The 9,428-nt window shown below is 41.0% G+C and overlaps 1 pseudogene; it reads right to left on the bottom strand.

Moving 5' to 3' along the window:
- Positions 1 to 4,999: 4,999 nt before the first annotated feature.
- LOC125527628 lies at positions 5,000 to 8,715 on the bottom strand (annotated as a pseudogene).
- Positions 8,716 to 9,428: the final 713 nt, after the last annotated feature.

Consider the following 9,428-nt stretch of genomic DNA (forward strand, 5'->3'; position numbering starts at 1 on the left):
TGCAAGAGCACAACACATAATCAGGGGTTTGATGATTTGAGGCATTTTCTTCATCAGTCAAATATGCATGTGTGTACAGAGGGACGATAGCAGCAGCAGGCTAATAGCATCTACAATGCAAGTCGCCTGTGCAAATGCATAGAGATTAAGAAAATAGATACGAAGTCGTAAAATCTAAAATCATCTAAATGCCCTCTCTCAATGCTTGACGCTAAGTAGGGCGCTAATTACAAGCTGCAAACACCTTCAGTATTCTATGGTTTTCACTTTCAGTTTCAGAAAATTTTCATCACCAACCGAAACCACCTAAATTCAGTGAATTTCAGTGATTTTGGTTAGCGTTTCGACAAAAAGGCTGAAATATTCACGAGCTATCCTTAGTTAGTGGAGTACACGTACGGGGTAGTTAGTCCTGAGATGCCATCGGTTCATCAATCGATTCAAAAGAAAAGGATCTGACAAAGCATGCGAGTACATCCAAGGAGCTCCTATCATTGACTTGTAATGGTGGTGGGCAGTGGCCGCAGTTCTAGCCCCAAAAATTATATACATAGGAATCATAGGTTGAGATGAACCCATATTTAAACACTGCTAGTTGTATCTCTATATATAATCATGTCAAATAACAAGTTTTCCCACCATGGAGAATTATTTTCCATATGAAGCTATCCTCCCACTACTAGTCCAGTCACATGAAGTTTTTTACAAGCCAATGCAACTTTTAACTGTCGGCCTGAAACCAAAAGCTTCAGGCCTGAAGAACAAAAGGCACAAATCTCAAATTAACTAATCGGCCACTTCTACTGGAAAAACATATCTCTCTCTACGGTATTATAGCATCATGTTAAACCAACCGGCACCCAACAAACCAGTTTTGACAGTTCAAAATTAGATCCCAGAGAAATCCCCAAATAAAAGCAGAGCAACACTGCACCAGCAAATTACAACCTTATCAGAGATTCCAGCTGAGCGGCAAGGAGAGGAGGGCATACCTAAACACTAATTAAATGGTCAAAAGCATCCGTCCTCTTAAGCTTTGACCCAGAGCGAACGTCTCCATAAGCAAGTCCCGCTGCAAAATCACATAGGAAAAGAAACTTTTTCGATCTGAGGCTATAGTTCCCCTTTTTTATTTGACATCAGGGATAGGGCCAATTTTTATGGTCTTTGTGATGAGCTCAACAGGTCAGATCATACAGAAGCAATGTAAAGTCCATACTGTGATAATCACAAATCTTCAGCATATCACCTTGATAAAGTATTAGTATAAAACTATAAATACTCTAAAGGAACGTCTTTTACTCAATGATAAGCAACTCAGTTTCTATTCATAACTTAACTGGCACTATAACTTGTTCATATGCGCTAAAACTTATCATGGAAATTACCACAAGATGTGTGGTCTGTTGCTTGTGTGCTCTCCTATATAACTAATTGGTAAATGCACAAGCAGCACATTTACCTACTCATCATGTGAAACTCTGCAGGAAGCTTCACAAATGCACTCACTTTTCTGATAAGCATAGTAGACACCACGACCCTTTACAACTACCTGCTCACCATGCAAAAATCTGAAGGAATCTCCCTGACTACATAGGATTTCTGAAAGCATAGTAGACACCACGGGATTCCCCCTTATTTCCTGGACCACGATGTCTGTCATGCTCCCATTTAGGGTCATCCTTCTTAGAACCCCCAACCAGTGTTCACATTTCTTTCAACCGGTTCTCTGAAATATAACCATGAACACAAAAATTAGTCGGCAATCAAGATGGTTCAGTGGAAGTACTTAAGAAGGTTATTGGTAAGCTATATGGCCTAGTGATGATATAACCATGGTAGCTTAAGAAACATGACTGAAGCCACATCACTTGTGTCATGATCCAACCAATATTCACCTTTTTAAATTGTAGATTGAAGCCACTGTGAACATACTGAGATACAAAGCATGAAGCTTCTAAATTCCATACCTATACATTAAGTAGTGAGTTTAATTTAGAACAATCAGTATCTACAGAAAAATATAATAAGGGAGATTTCAGTAGCTTTGGAGCAATTTAAGAACTAATTTAAATACATTGCAAATCTCAAGTTTGATATCAATCTTAATTTTCTTTGAAGAAATTGTGTACAGCTAGGTTATCATAAAAGGATATCACCTCATGCCGAGCTATGCTCCACATGGACATTAGGCAATCGCAGCACTGGCCACGGTCCTCCAGCTACACGAACCCATGGTACGGGCCTACTCCCATGCCAACCTTGCCAGCGATAGTCCACCAGAGAAATCCTCCCCGTGGTCTGAGCAGGTTCAGATTTACCTTTGGCATTAAAAACAACACACACAATATTAGTATAATGCAAATGCTTTATACATACGCATAGGCTTCATTTCTGATCTGAATTATGGAATATGACCACATGTAAAGCCCAAAGAAGTCCAGTACAGTATGCTTCATGTGGAATTCAAGTTGTTAAATTAAATATCTACATGCACCAAGATGACAATATGTGTTTTTGTACATTAGTCCAGTTCATAAAATCTAGCAAAGGTGTATGCTCACTCATTTCTCTTTGGTTCCATTCCTCTGTTCTTCCTTGGTGTAAAACATGAACTATTAACCACGTGAATCTTTTTCCGCCTATCATTGGCCCTTTTAAATGTTTTCTTGCCCTTGTTCTTCCACTTCTGGTATTACTACAGATGTCTTGGCTTCCTATATTTCCCTTACCTTATGCATCCTACAGCTTAATGGAGTGTCATTCAGTTTTTGGAATGCTCAAACGGAAATATACATTATCTAGTAAGTTATTTAGTAATTTAAAAAATCATGTAAGTTCACTTTTCTTATTTTCTTAGACTGAAGATACTTGTGATATGTTACGAGTGGAAACTATGAGAGAAAAAAAGCAGTTGCATTCTTGAAAAGAACTGATTTCATGCGCTCGAACGTTTCGTCGGGGCCCAACTCCAAACCAAGGAAAGGCTCGAATCTGTTTTTAGAACATGGCTCTGCTGTTGTATAACTACCTATGAACTTACAAATCTAGAAGGCCATTCACCATATGCAATGAATACACAATGTTTTATTGATTGGTGACCACAAGTACAAAAAACAGTAAGCCTCATGTGGATAGAAAAGGATGACAGGCTTGCTACCGAGAACATACCGATTACAAAAAAAGGATGTCAGGCTTGCTTCTAGTTCTTGAGTTTTTGGTCAGATATCAGCTCATCAACCAAGATTCTTCAATGCAGGCTCAATAACCTCATTTCAGTTGCTTCTTTGTCAACTATTTCATCAATGCAGGCTCAATAACCGTCCAGACCTAAACCTGTTATCAATATACTCAGGATATTAGCTACCGATGAGCATCCACAAGCGAGATATCTAAAACATTTAATAAATCTCATGAGGTGAACACTTAGTGTTGTATTTACAAGACCTCTTGAAATGCCAGTAGGGTCATTACATGCCACATATGTAGAATATATGCCTGGCATATTGTGCTTAAGCCACCCAAGACTTAAAGTCTTGGGAATAAATAGTTGGTCGCATCCAACATTGTGATTGATCATTAAAATAGTATTCCAACTAAAAATATTCAATTCTTAGTAGTAACACAGTTTTACCAGATTGCAATAATATCGAATAAGCCTCCAAATAGGTGCATGTTGACAAGAAAATATGACTGGTATACTAAGTATTCACTATACCATGCATGCTTTCTTAATGGTAATATTTATTGATTTCCCTATTCTGCAAATACGAACCACTGATGCTTTCCCACCACGAATACATTTTTTACTACCCCACACTAAATTATTGGAGTACTATGCAACCCCACACCAAAGTATTGGAGTAGTACCGACAAAAACACACTAAGAGTTTCTCAAGGTCTTTCTTTAACTCAGGAGCGTACTTCAGCCCTGAACATATCGAACCTGAACCTGAAAAACAAGGATTGTCAATTTAATAGATAGTGCATATGCACAACCATATGATAGTTTAACTGGATATCAAAATCCTATTGTCCACAGGCGTCATGTAAACCCTGCCAGGCATGAAGATCATGGCACACATGATCCTAAGAAAACTAAGAAATTTTATTTGTCGTGGATGTGGTGGTGAGAACACAAAACAACAGGGGCACACCAAGCACACGTTCACAGCAGCAGCAACCAGCAACGTCCACACACGCACCTTAGCAAGCAAGCATTGAGATTTGCCAAGGCCGTATGGGGCAAGATAAGCGATACATGATTGACCATACGTGCACGGGAGTGGGAATATGTCGAGGGCGCGGCGACGTACCTATCTTGTTGGCGTGGCCTCAAGCCTGTATCACGTTCAGACCTCCATGGACGACCTCGAGGTATGGCGGGCCGCCGGGGCCGGCCGGGCAGCTGCTGGCGCGCTGACACCTCTCCGATCCCTTCCATTCCCTTCCCTCCATTGGGAGAGGGAGAGAAGGTGAGGGGGAGGAGGAGGCCACCGGCGGTGTCACCATGGCTGGGCAGGGCTCCTCGCGCCTGCCTGCTAGGTCGCCATGGCATCGGGTAGGCTAGGGTTTTGCCCGAGCTGCTGGAGAGACGGGTTGACGGAGAGGGCGGGTAGAGGGAGGTCGCCGGCATGGATGGGGGAGAGGAGGCAGCCGGCGAGGCATGTCGCCGGGGAAGATGGGATTGGCGGCGGCGGTGGCGTTCAGTCCCTAGGAAACAGATCGAGAGAGGAGTCGAGGGGGCCTCATTCCTCTGGTTTTGTTTCGTGGGACGGGGCTCAGTTGGTTTTGGTTGGTTTTTTTTGGAACCGTAAGGTGGGATCGAGGACGAAAAATATCTACCAAGGTTAACCTACGAAAAAAACCGGACGAAAGTGATGGGACGAAAATTGACCGGCGGAGACTACCAACTGCTCCATTAGGAGTAGAGATGATCTCAACACACGAACCAATGTTACATAACCTAGAGTATCAAACCAGTCATCTTCATCCAAAATTACACTCCTTTTGCAAGCCCCGTGGCTGAATCAATCAATGTGTGGCTCTCGTCGGTAAGAACTTTTGGGCAGCCCCAGGCCTGCTGCAGATGAAGTAGCTAACATCGCACTTGAATTTTTGGTTTGGTGTCTTCATCTCTGGTGGCTGGGGGAGAGGGGTCGATGTCAGCTACGGACTGCACTCCGGCGTCACTTAGGATTGATTTATCGCCAACCATATAGCTATCATGGTCATGTTTGTCAGATGTATACATATTTGTAGAATACCCAGGAACAAACAAATGCTGGGTTTATTCTTGATAATATCAAACACACCTGTCCAAATCATTTTCTTGTGGAGGGAAGCAGTATAAGAGCCTCTGAAGGAGAAGGGTGGCCGTTTTGCGGTTTCGTGCTATTAGGACAGCGTTAGGCCCAGCATCAAATGTGTAGGCAACCTGCAATTACAAGAGATCAAATGCCAAATTTAGAAGTCTTCACACAAACGTTGGTTTCATTATCAGATCAATCGCACCATCCACTCCGGTACCAATTATTTGCAGTCTAGGTGAAGTGCATACCAGACAACACATACAGAAGAAACAATATCACCAAGATTGCAATGCAGTTTTATCTTTTGATGAAGGCAATAAACTAAGATATTTTGTATGCATTCTCTTTTCAAATTCAAACTTTAGAAGTTATTTAATAAACCTAATGGCAAGTTAGTTTGAATATGAGATCAATACCACGTACCAGTGTAATTTATTTGCAGTTTAGGTGAACTGCATGCTAGACACCACAAACAGACGAAGAAGTAATACTGCAAGATTGCACTAATTTTTTTTCTCTTTGATGATAGTAGTATACCAAGATACTTCTGCATCCCATTAGAATTTCAAACTTTTAGATGCTATTTAATACATATCATACCCAGTACAAATAATAGAAGTATTCAAAAAATTGACTGCTCCAGAAACCAATACTAGCAGTACTATGTTTTCATGATGAACTCTTCAAACTGGACTATATGTTCCCTAAGGGGCTGTTCGGATTCAGCCCACACCAGCCCGACCGAAACGACGGTTTTGGCGAAGGAAACAGACGCCTGGAACTCGCCCGCACGCTAGTGCGGAATCATAACGGCTGGCCAAAAAGTTGGCTGCGATCCAAACGCTGGCCCAACCTGTGGTCAACGACCAAAATTTTGGAAGGGCAGCTTGGAGCTGCCATCCAAACAGCCCCTAAAAACCAAAGGATTGGAAGCATAAAGCATAAGCATAAACTCGTATTTCCGGGATCTTTTTCAGAAAGATGGCAATAATTTTGTTGCTCTTTTAAATTAAGTAAAATTACTTCATCATGTGATGCTAGTTAAATATGTTTTATCAAGTGCAGTAAAAACTTATTGTACTGGCATGTCATAACAAAGCTTAACCAACCTTATTTTAGATCCCTATATGCAGCACCGATGCAGTTCAGAAGAATTGAAAACAAGGTAGCAAGTGTTAAACAGGAAAAGAATATACCTGTGGGGTTCCTTCTGAGTGGTTCCACTTCTCCACAAGGCTAATTATCCTGCAGTTGGTTGAAAGAGCGATCCTCAACTCTGGGATTTCAGTACTAACAGAACCACAAAATCAGGACTGCTAAAAAACTACCTGTGTGACGTATCATTCATGTAGAAGATGGGAGGACTCGTGTCCAAACATACAGCATGAAACTGGTTGCTATCTACACAAGTTAACCTGGCAAAGGATTCAAAATCACGTTTCTTGATGGCCTCTTCCATTTTCAACATGCGACCTGGCACTACAGTCTGGAATACAAGAAAAAGTAGTGCAGTGCACAGTGAGAGCAAGAAACAGTAAGCTGCAGCTAAAGAGATAGATCAGTATAACTGCTAACAGACTTGATAAAAAAATGAAACCACAAAACTTGAGGGTCCACACAAGAGGAGGGATAAAACTACAATTCAGAATCAGAATTGCAGCTTCATGATTTTGTTCCCTCGATTATTCGTAAAAAAATTGTACAATATGTGCCAAAAACAAGTTAAAGATGAAAATGCAATCACCTGGGCCCTGTACTGCAAGAGGGGGCTTGTTTCAACAGTGTCCCGCATCCCACTGGTGCTACTGGTTTCCTTCTGCTTTGAACTGACCTAATTCCACAAAGCATCATAATAAGAAAAAGATGTTGGGATAAAAATGGTAAATCGGTGTCACTATGTAGTTAAGGATTGGTGTTAATGGAACCATGACTCGATGAGCAATATCCAATGATAAGTTAAATGAAATAGATCATGTTATACAACAGAGATCACATTGACATACCACTGCTATGATTATAACAAGATCATCCCAATGCGACTCGTCAACAAGCTGTACTGCCATACTGTCACTTCCATCATCATTCTACAAGTATAGAGTCAAACTCAATCGTTTTACAATAGAAAAACATGCATTTTAACCAATTCAGCTTCTCTGCCTTAACCAAGAGATAACTTACTTTCCCCATACACCATTTCACAAATCCACCATATATACTGCGGCATGCACTTCCAGACCCCTGCCTGCATTGAAATTTGTCAGCCCGAGAGAAGTATAAGTAAAGAGGGGACATAAGTACACTAGCTTATTATTTAGTAAAATGAAGTAAAACTGTTTCTATATCATCAAGCAAACATCACAAACAGGATAGAGCACAAACAGAGTGTTGCTACATAATGTATCAGTATAGAGTACAGACCTTGCTATTGAAGAAAGTTCTCCATAATCTTCATTCACATTCATTAGCTTTCCAAGGGTGAAAACTACAAACAGTATTCAAATTACTAATTTGTGCTGTAATATTGGTATGAAAGCAAGACCTTGCTTGGTATGTTTATGAGCAAAAAATAAAAGTAGTAGTGGACAATCATTTTGTGTTGGATAGCGTTATCAACCTTCCAAGCTATGAATAAAGTAATCAATATTTGTAGAAAGCAAGCATGCTGAGCAGTGGTACTCAATCAGGGCAAAACAACACTCAGGACCAGATTAGCACTATCATGGAACTTGGTAAGACCAGCCATTTTTTTTGCAAGGCTAGAATATTTATTGCAAAGATTAACCAGCAGGCCAGGACTAAACATAGCTTCTGCGTCTTATTTTATTTTATTTTATTTTTTGCCTCTATACAACCAGATAATAAAGAACAAACTGCAGATAAGTTGGACAACCTTAATAGCAGGATCCAGGACAATTTTAGGTGACAGTTAGAAAACCATAATATTGTCCTATTATCATGAATAGCACACAGAGGTGTATTCGAGAGGTAAGAGCAACAACTTTTGCTAGGATAACAGTCCACTTGTAGCAGAAATTCTTGTATCACCCTCAACAACAAATGTTTGCAGATTGCATCAGCAAGAGAACAATTCTATAAGAGAATAAGAAATACACCCCCTCTGCTACTAAACACAACCGAGGTGGGTCCAGAAGAGCAGAAAAAAAAATGAAATCCAAGTCTAACCCGGAATATCCACAGTTTTAGTCACACATCTGTTTTTCTGACAAATAGCAATGGCATCAGAACCAGGAGACTTACCAAGACAAGCAAAGCCATCAGCTGAAGAGGCTAAACCGGCGGCGGTCGGGAAGTTGTTGTACGACGCTATGTGGACGTGCAACTTCTCCCAGTCCTCTTTCTTGATCTTGATCCCCTTTTTCTCGTCCTCGACGTCACGAGCCCGCTTACGGATCTCCCTCAGGCAGTTCTGGAACCTCCCGCCCGACAACGCAATCTCCTGCTCGATTCCACACCAAACGGACGATTAGATCACACTGCCATCCAAGCAGACAATATTTTTTTTCTTTTTCTTGCAATTGCGTTACACCACATCCAGTTAAAGACCTGATTTAGTGCTGCTAGTACGTGAAACTGGTGTCATGACTTGTGAACGCGTCCAGATATGGTCATCGGCAACATCGCTCGCGAGTTCTTCCTGTTTGCCCGTGCATCTAAACGCAGAAGGGGAGGAGAGAGAGAGAGCACACATGGAACCCACCAGTAAGTGAAGGCGAATAGTACTAAAAATAATATTACATGTTATCCATTAATTAGGGTGTGGTAATATAAAAACATTATGTGAACAAAGGGGGTACAACAAACATTGCTATTCTACGTATGTTGCCTATTGACGTGCGGCTTGAAGGCTCGGTCGCATTTTCGATCCTCGTCCTTTATTTTTTAATTTGTATATGGGTCCAAATTTGTTTCATGACATGTGGGCCCCTTAGTGTGTAGTTTGTAGCACTTTAATTTGTGGGTCGAAATTTGTTCCATTCCAAGTGGACTATCGGTGTGTAGTTTTGTAGCTTATTTATAATAATTAAAGAGAACAACATAGTTTTTTCAATAATACCATGGTGCGACATTGAAGGCGAGAAAGGACGTGCGAGAGAG

The sequence above is a fragment of the Triticum urartu genome, unplaced genomic scaffold (genome assembly GCF_003073215.2).
Source record: "Triticum urartu cultivar G1812 unplaced genomic scaffold, Tu2.1 TuUngrouped_contig_4299, whole genome shotgun sequence".
NCBI classification, from domain to species: Eukaryota; Viridiplantae; Streptophyta; class Magnoliopsida; order Poales; family Poaceae; genus Triticum; species Triticum urartu.